Below are 18906 nucleotides of genomic sequence, written 5' to 3'. Positions count from 1 at the left end.
CAAACTTAATCAAGACCAATAGGTGAAATCGCCTGTATGTATCTATAATGCAACTCCCTAGTTTCAGCTTCTAAAGGTGCGTTTACCCCCTCCAATTAAACAGCCTCTAAAGTGCAGAGAAGGCATGGCTTTTAAAGATCAAACAAACCACGCTCTCCTCTCTTGGCTCTTCTTAGCATGCCTATAATATTTATTTTTGCTCACGTTCGTATAAAACAGACTGGGATTGGCTTGGTCTTAGGGAACAATTGTCCGTTTTTCTTTTACAACTCGCCACTGGAAGACCTGTGGAGCTCTGAAAGGTCAAAAAAAAAAAAAAAAAAAAAAAAATTAATCAATTCCTGTATGTGTTATTGCCCCGATGACATGGAAGGAAGTAAACGCTGTGAAATGTCTCCTTGCTGCAATTCCGTTGCTGCAAAAAGAAAAAAAAGAGGATTGTATTATTATCGTTCCAAAGCGTTGGTCTTCAGCTGGCGGACAGCTCCAACAACACTTCTTCGCGTTCCGCCGTTCCGTCTCGTGGTTTCAGCACCGGACAGCTCCGCGTGCCACAGCCGCCAGTGTCTGCTCAGCACCAGAGAAGAAGTTTCCTTCGGTTTTAAAAAAGAGTGAAACACTCCGGTGGAAATACTCATGCAGGTGGGTCACACCTCAAACTGGATGTGTCCGAAACAAACCGTTAATCGGAAAGGAAGGAGAGTTGACTAACGGTCGGAGAGAAGTGAAGGTTAAAGGGGTTCAAAATGACAACAGTTGAGTCCTGAAAACGTCTCAAGAGCAACACTTGAGCTTCCCAGGAAACAGACTGAGCCACAATTTCGTCAAAGTTCCTTAAAATGTTGCTCAAAAAATAAATAAAAACGTTTTAGAAAAGCAGCCGTTGGAAGACCAGACCATATCTCCGTTGTTAACTCTCTCGCGCTCACTCTCTTCTTCTCCTCCACTCACTGAATGCTCGGCGCGTGCGGAGCTGATGCTCGTTCTGATGCACGAGATCAGCTGTTGCGGTTTTATAGGCTACAAGAGAGAGAGAGAGAGAGAGAGAGAGAGAGAGAGAGAGAGAGAGAGTTGACAGTGCTTAATTGTATTCATCAGAAGAAAAAAAGAGCATCTTGTCTTGTGGGACCAGCAGCGGCGCACGGTGATGGCAGGGCAGGAATTTAATGAGGTAGTTTTGAGTGCACGCTCACGCTTAATGTCAATGAAATTAAAAAGCAGACTTTTTTCCCCAAACTGATCCCTGAATGATGCGAGTGGCTTATTATTATTATTATTATTATTATTATTATTATTATTATTATTATTATTATTATTATTATTATTATTATTATTATTATTATTATTATTATTATTATATTCAAATAAATTAGTCAAACATCCTACAGGGAACTTTTAAGTGTTAATTAAACAATCTCATTTTCCTCTGATGATCATAAATGACCTGGAACAGTAAACAAAACCATAAGCAAAAACAATGGTATTTGTATTTATTCAGGAGCAATTTATGTTAATTGTCCAACGTTCACATGACAATTTCAATAAGTGGAAAATTACAGAAAAATCTGCTAATACCAAAAGTATTTCTGTGAATGAAAAGGTAGCTTTCACTCCAAACTGTTGGTTTACAGACAACATCACCCCCCTGCCTTATAGTTCCAGCCCTTCTCGGGGACTGAGAACCATCAAATCAACCGCTGAAAACCAACTTCTTGTGGCACTGAACACAGGTCAATGCTTTTACACTGCAGTCGACCAATTGCATTTCCTTTATGCAAATCAGCACTGCTTCTGGGCCAATCAGATCTTCTTAGCGAAAATCCGGCTTGGCATTAACCAATGAGTTTAGTAAATGTAAGTGAAGGTGAAGGTGTTTTTACTGAATGGTTTTCATTTACAGAGTGAGAGAGAGAGAGATAGAGAAAGAGAAAGAGAGAGAGACAGAGAATATCAGAGCTTCACAGGACTCTGCAGTTGCATAATGTTAATTTGTGTAACGCCGCTGTGTCGGAAAGAAAGTGACATGGCGCAGAGTGATGATGCACTGTTTTGGTGTTTAAACACTCAGACAAACAGTCTTCTCCCTCCAGACACACATACGTCCTACCCCCATTCATATGAATACAGGCAGGCTGGATGATGGTGGGTGTGATGTAGTTCAGTGACGTATGCGTTTATGTAAGTTCTTTTCAGTGAGGTCCTTGGAGTTATCCTATTTTTAAAGTTCATTGATAAATGTTTGAGAGAGAAACAGAGAGTCTATCTGAGAGCGAGTGAGTGTCCTTTTTAACTGGTGTGTGTGTGTGTGTGTGTGTGTGTGTGTGTGTGTGTGTGTGTGTGTGTGTGTGTGTGTGTGTGTGTGTGTGTGTGTGCGTGCGTGCGTGCGTGTGTGTGTGTGTGTGTGTGTGAGTGTGTGTGTGTGTGTGCGTGCGTGTGTGTGTGTGTGTGCGTGTGCACAAGCATTTGTGTGTAGTTAAGTGCATTGCAGAGCATTGCTTTTCTTTTCAGTCTGTCTATCTCTTTGGTCAGCACTTACCATTGCTGCTTTATGTTCTAATAGGGCTGCAAAAGTGAATGTAGTTTCTTAAAGGGAATCACTACATAACATTTCTATTGGAGCAATCCCCCTGTGTGGTTAAAGAAAGTGTTTGTAGCACCGAACACACTGAGAATCAACATCCAACTCTGCATTCCTTCCCTCCCTTTTAGCTGTTTTTTAGTTCATTGTTTTCAGGGCCATGCACTCTTGCTGCTTTCATCAGTTTGTATATGAAGCAGTTGGTAGCCATTTCCAGCAAATACGCTCAGACAAGCCTATTGTGCGCTACGTGCACAAGAAAGGCAAAACTGTTCTCATAAAGTGCTCTGAAATGACTTGTGTTTAAGTTTGAGATACAAAACGCTTAAGCAGCCATGGCAATTATGACGACAGCTAACAAGGAAGTCAGGTGACGAAGGGAGGAAGTCAGTAAATTACAGTAACCATCGGGCTTTAAAGCAACAATATGAAACTTTTCACTTTGGAGCCAACTGAAGTTCTCTGTCTTAAAACACACATGGGGCTGTGCCCCCCTCCCCAACCCCCCCACAGGTTTCAATGTAAATGTATCCAAGATTAGGCGGTTGACCCATAAAATACACTGTGTTGTGCTTTTATAAAAGAAAAATGATATTGTGAGAAATATATTATTTTTTACACATTAACTGTCGGTGCTGGGATTTATTTTTGACCAAGACTATGGTGTTAACTGAATACTTGATGAGCTAAAAGATTAGATTTTGACCAAAGCCTTTTCATCTCATTTTGTATAATGTATTGTTTCTATACAAAGGTATCTGTCGGAGGGGGTTGAGAGTAATTCTCCTCTCAGATTGTCTTTCTCTGCCGATCAATGACACACCAGGAAATACCAATTCTACGTGGTCGATTTCTATGATGGTGACATTGTCCACTCCTCGTTATTTTTCTTGCTAGCCTGCGAGCGCAGCTACACTGCTGAGCTCAGCAAAATATATCTGCCTGCCTGCCTGCCTGCCTGCCTGCCTGCGTACGTGCGTGTGTGTGTGCGTGTGTGTGTGTGTGTTCAGAGGCTGTGGGGACATGTGGAGACTGGAGATCCATTAGCATAATAATAGACCTGGGATGCATGTAGACAGGCAGGCGGTGTGCGAGCATTTGTGTGTATGTACGTGAGTCCTCTCAGGAAACAAAATTGAAGGGTCGTTGTTGACTTTTCATTTGTCTGTCTTTTAAAAAGCTATCTAAATGATAGGGTTTTAAATAAAAACGGCATTCAAATAGTAGGGTTTTACATATAAAGCAATATCCAGATGAAAGGGTTTGTAAACAAAAACTGACAGAAAGAGATACAGAGCAGGAGGGAGGAGAGACAAAACACAAGGAGGGGGGAAAGACAGACAGAAAAACAAAGAGAGGGAGTGAAACTGAGAAAAATAAATGGACGAACCACTTACAGAGGACAAATAGAAGGTCAAACAGGTTTTTGAATGTAAAGACAGCGAGAGAAAAGCAGCAAACAGCAACATAACTGTCAAGGTAGATAGATAGATAGATAGATAGATAGATAGATAGATAGATAGATAGATAGATAGATAGATAGAAATACCCTCAAGTCTGTGAATGAGACAATTGGGGATTTAAAAAAAACATTAATTCTAATTATGCATCTGCTTGTCTTGTACACACAATACCCAGTGACGCAGTTAATGTTGATATGATGTTTATGATGATGGTGAAAATGTAACAGGGTGACAAATTCAGTTGAAAAAACAACAACTCTAAAATGTGTATTATTTTTTTCTAATAGTCATGATGTGACCAAAATAATTATATGACTTCTGAACTGAGTGTGGAATGTGATGCAGTGTTGAACAGTTAATATGTGTGTGTTTTTATCACAGCGGTGCAGTTGTTATACTTACATATACTACATTCGAGTCACATTAAAAAAACAATTAAATCAGGGTTTAGGAAATGTTTTACCATAAATGCATTATGTCCTTCTGCTTGCTGTTTTTTCCTCGACCACTGGGGTTCAAGCACAAAAGCTGCTTGTGACAGGATTAAATAAAATCATGGTTAAAAGAAAACTACACTGACTTTTGTGAGGAAACGGGCAACAAAGCTCTTTCATATCAGTCGTGTTGAGCCATAAACCCAGACCTTCTTCCTACAGCATTTTCAAGATCTAAAGCATATTTTGCCTTTGTTCCTGACAAGCAAAAGTTCTGATTCACATGGCTGATAGCGAGATGGAAATGTATAAAAAAAACATTGTTATCAGGTATTTGAGTTGAAACAGACGCTGTCGACAGTCTCTCAATGCTCGTCGTCATAGATTGACAAGATTGACGAGACTTCCAAGTTGCTGGAAGTCTACTCGAGGGGTGGATGCCATATTCACAAAAGATATTCCCTCATTGTTTTGCCTTTGATGATGGCGGTTGTGAGCAATGGAACATGCTTTGGGCTGCAGGTAAGGCACATAAAGTTGTTCTGAGATGTTTGTGTAGCTATTTATTTTATTATTAGACACTGTAAGTGTAATATTTTCATTCTTTTTATTTCCCACTTCAAAACCAACCTCAAAGGGAGCCTCTTCAACCTATAATCTTGCCTGACCTTCAGGTCTGTACAACACCTTGTTGGGATTCGGTTACCCATAACACCCTTCTCTACATTCACCCGCAGAGGTGTTTACTGGTATCTTCAGAGAATCCCCCAAGGTGTTTCACTTATAACTTCAGGCCTCTAAATATCCTCAAAATTCAACAGAATGTGTGTCGTAGTGGTTGAATTGCTCAGAACTAATGTCAACACAAGTCGACCCGGCTTTGTTGTAAAGCTCACAAGCCAAAGATTAAGGTTAAGAATAACAGCCTTTATTCCAAGTAATGCAGTTTAGCCCCATGCGATACAAGGCAACTCAGTATAACAGTGGCAAGGGATATCTCATGTCCACTGTAAAATCATGACGAAACAAAATACAATATAATAGAAGCAAGCTGCACACAATTGGCCATAAAAATACAAAACAAAGAAGAAAAGAACACACGGAACACCAGTGAAGCCATCATGTCCATTAAGGAACATATATGACTCGGCATGTGTGCTATGAATATGTATGTTGTATGTATAAGATGTGACCCTGGACATTAATATGTATTGGGTGGTAATGAGGCGAATGGGCAGATCAGATGGGTCCTTTTTAACTGGTCACATGTGGCTCATTAGGACAGGGCCACGCGGAGCACCTGATACCCTCAAGATGACTATTGCTCCCAAAGAAATGTTTCATGTCATTTCTGTTTTATTAGACGAGGCAAAGAGGCCAAAGAGATGAGAGACAAACCTTCTGCATTAGGGTCTGAAAACGTTTGACGGGGGGGATTTGCTAACTCGCTAAATTGACAGGCAAGCAGGGAATGACGAGGTAGAGTGAAGTTCAAACGTGAAGGACAGTGTCCTAGGGCAAGATTTTCAAGTCTCTACTAATCGATTGGGGGGGGGGGGGGTGGGTGGGGCGCTGCTCCTGAAGGTGATCCTAACCTCTGACCTTTTTGTGAACATGGGAAATCAAAAGCGGAATTTTGGTCCAGCAGAAATCATCATCACACATCATCGCCATAACCCTGGACCTGAGTTGATGGTACACAGGCAACATTTGAGGGCTGTACTCTAGAAAAAAATACATATACATGTTTATCTGGAAATAAGCACATGAGACAAAACCTTATCCTCATATTTCGCCGACAGCTAAGGTGGACAAAAGAAATTCTACCAGGAGAGAGGCGGATAGAGAGCAGCAGGACAGATCATATTAACTAGGCACATGTGTGTCATTATAGTAGGTTGATATAAGACAGCTGATACCCATGTGGCGAATGTGGGGTTATAGTAATGATACATCACTGAAACCCAGTGCGCCATACAAGTGCGTTTCTTTTTCTTATCACAAAACTAAAGTCCAGTCATAGGCGACATTAGCTTTAGCTTTTCTTAAGGCGTGTATAAATGTTATAAAAATCAACCAGATAGTTGTGTTCATATAAATGGAGCGACCTGATACCCAACAACCTCGAACAAGCAATGATACATGAACCACTGGAAGTACATTTATTTTTAGCACGTTGACATTGTGAACACAGGAGTTATAGCAAGTACCATTATATTCCCTGAACGCATATGCGGTACCACCTCAAAGGCATCCTGAAATAGCTCATTCAATTTAATGTAAGAAAAAAAAATGCGATAAAATTGCAGTTTCAAAAGAACCAATAAAATTGCAATTTTGCTATGTATGACAATGAAACTACAATCCAATCAAAATCCAGGAAGTGCGTTGCTGCCTTGATTGTGCAAGAGATGATATTAAACTGGGAAAAGATTAAGATTCATAATAAATCCCCAACTCTGCTTGAAAACTTTGCAATACTTGATATACATCCAACTTGTTGGCGAACGCTCTTAAGTCCTCACTACAAAGACAGAAAGCTAGTGTTGATGCCTTTTAAAAGCTGACAGAGCTTCAACTCTCCACTCTTTGTCCCGGCTCAAACATTTCAGTGATGGCCCACATGATGGACAACAGTAGATTTCACTTTGTTCAGTCAATCAAATTGGTTGCTGCTGACACATTCCCGGGTCATGTTCAGTGAATACCTAACTGGTGAGGACTGGTGTTTATATGACCATGCAATTAAAAAATAAGTTAGAGCACTTCTGCTGTAGGAAAAAAAGGTGAAGCTTTCCTTCAGAGTAAAGAATGAGCAGCAGCAAATTAGATGAGAGTTTTCTAACAGCGATAGGGATTCATTTAGTACAATCTCTTCATGTTTGAATGATTACAGTCTTTGTACTATCCAGAATAACTATGTTTCTTGGGTTTCGTGATTCTCAACTCTGTGCGGTTTTATTTGATCTCTTTATCCCAAATTGAATCTGAGCAGCTTATGACTTTACTGATGAATTCCTAGCTCTGTAAGTGCCAGGCATCTTTATTTTTTTTTTTCAAATCATGAAAAGCCATGTTCAGGTAATGACAATTTAAGTTTATATAATTGCAAGAATGAACACATTTATGAACAAGGCCATCATCTGCAATCATTTTAACATATAGTGTTTATTATTATGTTCTGCTTGTGAAAGTCTGGGGCAACACATGTTTGCCGACAGAATGACAGATAGATGGATAGACAGGTTTATGAGTCATTAATTCACAAACTGACGGCTTATTAACCAGACTGTGTTCACAGCTGGCTTACACCTGATACCTCAAATAGCCCCTTGACTCCTTTAACTGTTTGTGTGTGCGTGTGTGTGTGTGTGTGTGTGTGTGTGTGTGTGTGTGTGTGTGTGTGTGTGTGTGTGTGTGTGTGTGTGTGTGTGTGTGTGTGTGTGTGTGTGTGTGTGTGTGTGTGTGTGTGTGTGTGCGCGCGCGTGTGCGTGTGTGTGTGTGTGTGTGTTGGTTGGGGCATTGGTCATATGGTGCTATATAATGATAAGAAATGCTTACTGTTTTCTCTCTGGTGTGCCCTGCGCTGGAGCTTGTTCCGCTAGAAAAATAGCTGACAGCATCAAAGCAATCATACAAATTTAAATGTTAATCATATAAAAATATACATATATATTTTTTTTATTATTATTAGCACTGAATTACAGTGCAGTGATGCTGGACTGCATGATATCTGACACTGCAATGCATTTGCGACTGTAATTCTTTGTTATAAACCCCTTTAACATTCTCAGTGTTTGTCTGTAGTCACATCAAGGAGCACATGCTGGTCTTGTAGGGCAATCGGATGGATTCAATTGCCATATGGAGTCAGCTCAGACCACCTGACAATTTTTAAGTTTTCACCTATACCTTTTTTAAGCTTTGTGCAGCCTACAAGTGATAGTTTTTCTTTCTCCCCGAAGAAGCAGTCAGTGTTTTCTTTCATGCTCAACTGCAATCGATGAATTTAGTCTCTGAAAAGATGTCGTGAAAAGTGACTATACAGAGCGTAAACACAAACACTGGGTGTTTCTGGCTGGGACTTTGAGGCAAAGTGGTTGCATTCAGACTCAGTCATCACAAGATATACAGTACATGTTTCACAACAGATATAATTTCCTATTACACCAAAATACCTTTCTCTCAATTCATATTTCCTTTCATCGTGTACAACTTTTGCTTGAAGTCATGCACTTAAATATTACTTTTAATATTATTTAGCCTTCCTTTTTAATGTTGTTTTTGTGTACTTTCTACCAGGAATGATTGCAACCAGCAGGACCACCAGTGATGCATTCACCCTCCATACTGTAGTGTAAAATAAGACATCTTCAAATGGCTGCTCCTCACAAAGTTACCAAAGTGTACACTCGATGTCACCTCCCTAAAAATTCAAAGGGGAATCAGACGAGTAACTGGAAATCATCTCAAATTAGAGAGGCCGCAAGCAAAGCAAAGCCAGCTTAGATTGGCAGCGATGCTCTTCTGATGAAAAGGTATCAAACTGTAATATTTGTTAAGACCAATCCAGCTCTAATTCGAAGCCGAGTGCAGATTCTTTGAAAAGCTCAGGTCTCTCAGCCGTGTCGACGTGTTGATGTGTGTGTGAAGGGAAAGTCAGTCGGCATGATGCTCCTCCTGTGATCTCGGACAATTAAGCCTCCGTTTGCAAACAGCAAGAAAACGTCACACCTAAAGCCAGTTATTTAAATTGTCTCTCACTCCGTGCAACAACTCAGCAGAGAGAAGAGATTCAGGGGGTTAATTGGGTCTAGGGACACAGTACACTCACTCACTCACACACACACACACACACACACACACACACACACACACACACACACACACACATACACACACACACACACACACACCATCACCACCACCAAATCCTCTTAGCTTTATAATGAAGGAAGTAGAGATGAGCAGGGGGAAGAGAGGCAGACAGAGAGGAATATGATGAGAGAAGGCGAGGATGGAGAGATGAGGGAAATAAATAAACGAAGGAGCCGGAGATGCAGGTCAAGATAAAAGGATAAACACTGAGGGATATAAAAAATAAGGAGGAGACGATGGAAGGAACAGAGAAATGGGAGACAGAAAAAAGTTGAGGGGGGGTGACAGTTAAGAGAGGATTGCAAAATAACAATGCATCGTCGCCATGGAAACAAACATTTTTATCAGCCCGGGAGGTTGAGGGAAGTAACCTGCTTGTTAAACCCCCTGTGCTTTCTTGTTAAGCTGTTGTTGTGTCTGGTGCGAGCAACAGTATGTTTGCAGTCATGGCATTCCCCTAATGAAACGCCATGGGTCTTGCTTTGTTGTGTTTTTTCATCATTTTTATTCTCCCTCGATTTTTTGGATTAATTACTTGTTTCCGCTCTCAAATTAATGTGTGAGTTTTTTTGTTGTATATGTGTATAGTGTCGGTAATTTTTTTTTAACACAATCTGTATATTTGTGCAAAGGCCACAGGGAATTAGAGGAGTTCTCATTAAAAATGAGGGTCTTGAGCCTTGCGCGCTATGCTTCATAACTGTGGATTTTTAAAAGGTTGAAAGGTTGTTATAACCCAACTTAGGTTTGGAGAATCGCCTTATTTCACAAAGCAGCATGTATGTTTTATACAGAACTTATCTGAAAACATAAAACTCTGCAAAATTGGTTTCACCTGACAGCAACACTATAAACTCATACAATGATCTCATATATGTGAATCATTCTTGTATTATCATCCGTTTTACATCGTTTGTATGGATACAATAGAGGGCATTTCAATTCAAGCAAAGTGGAAAAACCGTAGAGCACAAAGAACAATACTCCGTTACAGAGTTAACACAAATACCACCTATTTTACAAAGAAAAATATATGTCTTCCTGATCCCTCTGGGGAGCTCTGTGATCACAGACAAAATGCTCAAATCAGGTCAGTTCATATCAGCAGCTCACATACCTCCTCCTCGCATGCTAATTCAGCACATCTCCCCTTTCTCAGCACAAAGCCCTGTCAACAAAATATCAGATCTAAGTCCTGCACCTGATGATTTAAAAGCAGCAGACTGACAGCTTACAGGAGATTCTGACATTTTCTGCTCACATGTGAACACATAGTGATCTAAATAACAAATCTACCAAAAACCTATTTTGCAGTAGTACATTCAACAATTATCTCTTTATATGGTAGTTTTCCTTGTAAGTGGTATAGTCCAGTGGCCAGTCCTAAGATCAAATGGTCGACCAACGCACAAAGGTTTCACAAATATGCGTGTCACAGCGTACTCTATGTAATTTAATCTAATTGCCACACAGTTTACTGTTCAATCTCTTACAACTGTATCAGAGCCGTATAAAGTTACTGCTATAGTGAGAACCAATTATTTCAAGCTCCTGCTTCACATTAACTGCTAAAACTTGGGTTAGCTTTTATTGTGACGCTGTTGCAGGACTGCAAAGGAAACAAAACAGTTAGCGCTGACAGCCACAGCTAATTTGTCGTCAAAACAAGGCAATGATCGTTGGCATTTTTTCCTCTTTTGTCAATCCTAAATTGGAGCTTCTTGAAGTTGGTATCTTGCTAATGTAAAGCATGAAATATTAACTATGAATTCTCTGTCATCTATCTACCATTCACTGACAAATTAATATGGTCAGCAGTTACCATTAGCAGCAGAAATATCAAGATTTGTTGGACCAAATTAAAGTCCGGCAGTTTTCACAGAAGACCACCAAATCAGTTTAGGTCCTGCACAGTGCTTGAAAATCGACTTATTCACACATATATATTCTGTCGTTGTCAATGTCAATTTATCTACAGTATATCTAATTCAAATCTTATAGGGCTCTACGTTGGCCCGGGTTATTGCACAGAAATTTCTTGGTCAGCTAAGACGGTAAACGGATCAGGGGAGAAAATCATATAGAAAGTTTTGGCACAAATACACTTACACACATGCATCGGCCGATCTTTCTCCAACACTTTTTTCCACATTTCCAAGCGAACCCCCCTTCCTGACTCTCTGTGATACTGCTGATTCAAGTGTCACAGAGTTGCAGAGCCAGGCAGTTATTCCATTGAGTTACGCTACGTCTACCCAAGTGGAAGGAGAGCATGATCGTATATTTCATCCTAATAAAAGATAAAAAGGCAGAAGTTATGCATGTAATCACCAGAAACCACAAAGACCACATCCAAGGTTGTTTTCAAAGCCCCTAATTAATGATAAGGGATGGAAGGCTTTGATATCATTATTTTAAAAATGTATTGTTTTATCTTTGTTCTTTATCATTAAAGCATTAACAGCACCTTCAGTCACAGACTAATTGCACCAATGTGCAAAACGGAGCGGTACAGGAAGTCCTGTTTACCAGCTGCCATACAGTTTTATAATGCACAAAAAATTACTTTGCACTTTGTATTTATTATTGTATTTATTGTTTTTTATCTTTTTTTAAGTATTTTAGCTATGAGGGATCTATCTATCTATCTATCTATCTATCTATCTATCTATCTATCTATCTATCTATCTATCTATCTATCTATCTTATTTCATCAGGGTGTTACATTTAATGTATTTGCCTATTCAAAGAATCACATCTACACTTTCCAAAGAAAATAAAAAATATCTGACTAATATTTTTCTGACCTTTTTATTACCCATAATGAGTCTAGTAATATATATCTCAAATATTTCCCTGCTGGGTTCCTGTTTGTCAGACAACTCTCCCACAAAAGACTATCATTGTTAGATACATGTTGAGGATGCTTCTGAAATAGACTCACTCCATCTGTGTTCATGTGCATGTGTTTCAGGACACAGGGGGAACAAAGGATTTCCATGACACAAGGGGCCCAGGACAGGACTGAATGGATGAAGGGATGGAGGGAGGGAGGGGGTTGGAGGGAGGGGGAGAGGAGGATAAATTAGGATAACGTTGCCCAGCAGAGCCGTGGACAGTTTCTGGAGGAGTGGAGACAACAGAAGAGAGGGGATCAGAGCATACAGTTAGGGAATAAATGACAGGCAAGTTTCAGCAAGACATGCTTTAATGGTTTTAGGCTTAAGCACTTTTGAGGGTCTTTTTCTCATTGTGGTTTTTGAGCCCATGGTTTTCCAACTTTGTCACACAAGGCTCAGTGAAAGTCTGGTTAAGTCTGCTCAGGTCTGCTCGGTTAATGGGGGAAGCTGTGTTGGAAGAAAAGGAATTCATTTAACTGAACCTTTGAGCTTCAAAAATCAACTTTAACCAACCAAAGTCATTCTGACCTTGCCCGGGTGTAATCCCTCTTTCCCTCAAAAAGCCTTTAATACAAAATATAATACATTTCAAAAATCAGTAAACATTGGCTCCATTAATTTTGAAGACATTAGCATAAATACTAGCCAGATATTCTAATCTATAGTTTCTTTAAGCGATTCAAAAACTAAAAAATTATAACAGCTATAGAATAATACATTTAAACAAAACAACCATGTCTCCTATCATTCTGGTTATTAATTACACATTTGAAAAAGCAAATGCCGTTTTGCTTTTAAACAAAAAAAATTAGGAAAGGCTCTTCAGAAACGTATTTGTCGAGTCGAGTTCGACAAATTAGTTAATTTTTAAAAGGCATGGCTGGATAAAATGGCAAGTCAGGCTACATCATAGCTGTACAAACCAAGGTCATTGCTAACACAAGTGAAAGTCTTATTTCAGTTAATTTTCTATTCTGTTTTGTGTTAAATCCGCAGGATCGTTTTACAGAAAGAAGTCACTGTGTCCTTGAAAGCAAAGCAAAAGTGGCAAATGTGCAGGAAAAAGTAAAAAAATTAAAATATAACAACTAATTTCCAATGAAGCTATGTAAGAAAGAAAAAACAGTCACATGTAGAGTAACACCAGAGAGAAAAGGATTCATGAGAAGTAAGATTTGTATACCTGAGAAACACTGGCATTAACAGTGATTGACTTTCATTAGTTAAAATTATTTCTAGTCTGAGCTGTTTTTACTGTGATGTAACTGCTGTGTGATTTGATGTTTTCACTCTGCTGTTAGTTGTGTCAAGCAGAAGTAGAGCATGTGAACACTTTTTTCCCTGTTGTCACGCTTTTCTCGAAGCGCTTTGTAAAATCTGGTTTGATGGTTGATTATCTGCGTTCGCCCAGACGTCTGTTGTTCCCCCAACAATAGACTACCACCACCAGCCTCTCTCTGCTAGTGTGTGTGTGTGTGTGTGTGTGTGTGTGTGTGTGTGTGTGTGTGTGTGTGTGTGTGTGTGTGTGTGTGTGTGTGTGTGTGTGTGCGTGTGTGTGCCTCTGTCTCCGTGTTAATCATGCAGCTCTTATCAGCGACCGTCAGACCTGCAGAGTCTCCGATGTGCTCCCTGCTGATAGCTGCACACACACAGAGGTCTCCTCCCCCATTGGGGTTTTTAAATAGAGAACTAATAGACCTCGGCTTGGAAAATAAAAGCCCAAGATCATAACCAGGCAAGAACGACAACTTGGTATAACAGTAGCTAGAGTCCCTAACAGCTGATGATACATTGGCCTCTTAATGTACACGCAGTGAGTGAAGAAAGAGCTGGGAAACACGCCACTGTAAAAACGTCCTTCAACCAAATGGTGACCACAATTGACACCGATCAACTGTACAATCTAATGAAAAACATGCTTCATTAAGCGGAAGATCAGCTTTTTTAATCGACCCCACACTGTATTTTGCATACATTTGAAGCTTTCTTTTAATATATAGAAGGCTACCTCAGAAATTACCTTTTTTTTATCGTATAAAATATATTTATATTCAATTGTTATAAGGCAATATTAACAAAAAAAAGAATCTCCTCAAAAGGCATTCTCTGGATGTTATCTATTTTGCAACCTGAGGCATTAGAGGTCAAATTGAGTCGACTGTGTGCGTTTGAATCGTGTCCTGACTGTGTCTCCGATTGCAGCTTTGACGTTGAGAGAAAGACACACAGAGAGGGGGGGGTGAAAGGATAAAATCAGTCATTAGACTCTATTCACTCTGTCTCAATGGTGCCAATGGAAAGGCTCTTAACCTGCTGACACACGCACGCACGCACGCACGCACGCACACACACACACACACACACACACACACACACACACACACACATTGGAACACACACATAAAGAGAGAGGAAGCTGTAATGAACAGTCGAGGGAGTCCATTGGCCCTTCTGTTCACATTTAGACTCTTGATTGGCCGAGACCTCTGACCATGAGGGTCAAAAGGTCAAAATTGTGACCCTGAGGACAGCTGTGTGTGTGTGTGTGTGTGTGTGTGTGTGTGTGTGTGTGTGTGTGTGTGTGTGTGTGTGTGTGTGTGTGTGTGTGTGTGTGTGCGTGCGTGCGTGCGTGCGTGCGTGCGTGCGTGCGTGCGTGCGTGCGTGCTTGCACTTATGCATGATACAGTGAACTGACAAGAAGAAGTCCAAAGCAAAAGCTATCCTGAATATGTTGATGGAGAACTTCAATGCTGAAACCTTGATAAGAGTTCAGTAATTATATGTATGAATAAACATGTGATAATGGGTCAGCGTGAATAGCAGGTCAGCAGCCCATCAACTGGACTTTGTTTGAATGTGTGGGAACACCAATGTGCAGATGACAGCTCGTTAACAGGGGGGAGATTTGACCGCCAACCCCAATCACTCTCTTCCTCTCCCCCTACGCCCTCAGGCTCTGCAGCAACAAGGTCAAACACAGAGGTGCAGGAGGGAGGCGTGATACGGGGCCAGGAAGGTGCTTGTGCTGATATTTCATTTAACCGCACACACACACACAGACACACATACACATGCGCAAGTCTCACAAAGCAGTGGATGAAAAGTCTGTCTCCAACAAGTGGGAAGTTTGATCCAAATACAAAAACAAATTGGCGGATTTGAAGATCGCGCCAGTGTCTCTTATTTTTTTATCTCAGTTTATGAAGCCCTGTATTGTGAGGTACTCCCCAACAAACATAAGGAAACTGAGAAGAAGCAGAAAGAAACTATCTCCAAAAAATGAATAGGGGAGAACGGGGTAATTTGTCACACGGGTTGGTTGTCACAATTGTTATATCTCGGAACCAGAAGGCGCTGTCTGTGAAATTTTGGTATGTAAATATCCAGAATTGGGATAAGAGGTCATCTACATAGTCTTCCTTGGAGTTAGACTGCTGAATTTGAGGTGAGAGGACTGTTTGTGTTTTTCATGTCAAATTGAAAATATTTAGCTCCTCAGTATTTTTCTTCTAGGCTTTTACAGAATGGGTTTATAACAAAACACTTGTTACCCATAAAAAGTGTGAAGGGTAAACTATAGTTTAGATCAGGGGTCCCCAAACTACGGCCCGCGGGCCAAATGCGGCCCGCGGCCCGCTTTTTATTGGCCCGCGGCCGATTTTAAAAAGATAATGTAATATTTTTTTTTTTTTTTATTTAATTTAAAAAAAATAAAATGTTTTTGCATTTCTTAGTTAACCCACTAGTGCAGGGGTGTCAAACACTGATTGATTGGCCCGTGGCACATTTTAAAAATATAATGTAATATGGCGCTTTTAAATAATTTAAATGCACTCATTATATTACAGACAAATATGTCCCATAAAAGAAAATGAGCAACAAGCCCATCCCAGAGGACCCTGCATAATATTTTATTTTAAATTAATATTATTATGGAAAATCTATGTGTCCTTCTCCAATAGCTTCTAATTCATCTGACACAGTGTCTCCATTTTTTTTTTCATACAAAATTCTTCAGATTTAGCCTCTTAATTTCCCTCTCAAAGTGCACCAAATTCATGCATTTCGCTTTAAAAACTTTAAAAAATCACACAAAAATCTCCCGGGGGGGCATACCCCCGGACCCTCCTGGGAGGGTCGGGACCTCGGCTGGATACTATTTTCACCCTGCTGGACATTGGACGCAAAGGCAGAAAACACTGGGTGTATCATTGGCATATAAACAAGAGGGGGAATGTGTCTGTTTAATGTGCAAGGAAAGTGTTGCCGTGAAGAAGGATTACAATTTACGAAGACACTATGAAACTAAACATCAGAGCAGCTACATGTCCTGATAAATGTGTTATTTTAGCAAAGTGGCCCGGCCCTTCGTAGATTTTTCTGTATGTGGCCCTCAGTGAAAAAAGTTTGGGGACCCCTGGTTTAGATTGTGGTTAGCACGCTAATTAGTTGTCAGATGGTTGTTGGCATTGATGCTAGCAAAAAATTCAAGTTGGGGTTGGTCGTTACATTTTTGGGGGGGTTGGTTGTCACAAGTTATCCAAAGGCTACAGCCAGAAAAGGAACCCAATAACGAAATAAATTGTCAAGCTGTATCCTCACTGACACCAAAGAGAAGGAAAGAATAGAGCAGGAAAAGGCGGCTAGCATGCAAAGGAAAAAAGGGCAACAAAATCAAAACAAACCAGTGCATCCCAAACTAGACAAGCTGCCAAGGCTACAGTAAGTTATATAGGCCTATTTGTCAACTTGACAATGCAATTGCATTTTCAAATTTAGTTCTACTTTCTTTCCTTCTTTTCAAGATTATTCCCATTAAGATAACATTGTGACAAACAACCCCATAGTGTATGACAACCGACCCCTTGATGGGGTTGATTGTCACAATGTGTTACACAATCTTTGATGATTAATTTCTTCTTTATTACAATAAGATAGAAAAAGTGAGGGGTACACATTTCAAGCCAACACTTTAAGCTTCAATGTAATGTAGGAATGACTATCGAAAGATGTTTAGGTGATGAGCAATTCTCAGTAAAGTAAAAAAGTGTGCCTACTTACCCCGTTCTCCCCTAAATAAAAAAATTAAAAATAATGTCATAAGTATCACATTCTAAGTTTAATCGCACAATAATGGTAGAATTGAAACAGTAAGATCTCATAAACGCCACGTTTTCAAGAAAATAAATGTTTGCTTTTGTACACTTTAGTCTAACTAATCTATTTCTCATGATAGCAAAATCGTCAAAGGACAATGTCGCTCGAAGTGAGGAACCTACAGAGAAGTATCACCTGAATCTTCAGCTTTTTTTGGATTTATGGCTCATAGCCAAGGTCTCCAGCCTTTACTGTCTAGATCGTCCTCATAGCATTGTTTTCGGTTGGGGCAGGAAGCTGTTTACCGTTCCATGGTACACCATACCCTACTCAACACCAAACAGCAGACAGACAGTTAGAGATTATAGCTGGCCAACACAGTGGAGCACTTAGCAGCAAGAGGGACACATATTTCCCTCGGGAGTTGGTTGAGACCAAAACCAATCGGTTATTGCCGGTTTAAAAATGCTAATATCACACTTATTCGCAAATGCGTCTCCTGAGGTGTTCAGTGACCAAGGTTTTGTTTTCCTCTGTAAATATTTAACCGATGACTGCAGACTACAAACTAAGCTATAGATGCTGTCATATCTATGATACATTGGATTATGCAATGTGCAAAAGAACTGTGCATGATAAAGGTTCCAATGTAGCTTCCAGCCAGTGGCACCACATTAGAGGCATAGTTCACCTCCACAATGTCACTGAAATAGGGGCAAATAGCCAATTTCTAAACTCAGGACATCTCTGTTGGCCTCACTTGCACAAACTGCTGGATTCGGGTATAGAAATTGAGGCCACCGGTTTGTTGTTTATGTGTTTGTGCTCCCAGTTTGCTTGTTTGCAAAACTGCAAAAAATTGGCATTAAGGTGAGCCGCACAGCAGCCAAAAGTTTTGCAGCAGGTTAAACTGGGGCTGAAAACACAGGTTGATATTTTTTTGTATCAAGACCGCTGGAAGTCAACAAATCCCTCGTTGCTTATCATTTTACACGTCTCTCTTTAATCTTAGCCAAACGTGACAGTAATTGTGGGCTACTACAGAGGCACACATCGTCAGAGAGATCACTACCTGTGGAGAGGATGAAAAAGATTACACAGAAGAGGGGATAGAGGAGGAGAAAAAACCTGCAAAAAATCGGTGTCATGACCTAAATTTAAGGATAAATCTAAAGTCTTTAAGTTGCAATTAGCAGTTCAGCAGTGTATCAGCCCTCAAGCAGGATGTTTGACAGAAGAAAGAAATAAACAACGATGTGTGAGACAGGGATGGAGAGGTGTGGTGGAGACAGAGGAAGGTACAAAAAATTGGGCCAAGCAGGGATCAGCTTCACACAGAGATCACAGACTTGCAGCGCTGTCTGTTTACCTCCCTCGCTCCATCTCTACCTCCATCACTGTCTCTCTTTTTTTCTTTCTCTCTGCATCTACCTGTCTAAGCTTGTCTCTTAGAGAGAGAGAGAGACGGCCGAGTCAAAGAGAGAGATTAAAGATAAGCAGACAGAGAAAGGAGGCTGCAGTAAAAAAATAAAAAAATAAATGGCAGTTAGAGGATG

Source organism: Ammodytes marinus, assembly GCF_949987685.1.
Source record: "Ammodytes marinus genome assembly, chromosome: 17".
Taxonomy (NCBI): Eukaryota; Metazoa; Chordata; class Actinopteri; order Uranoscopiformes; family Ammodytidae; genus Ammodytes; species Ammodytes marinus.
Note: the sequence above shows the minus strand (reverse complement) of the source record.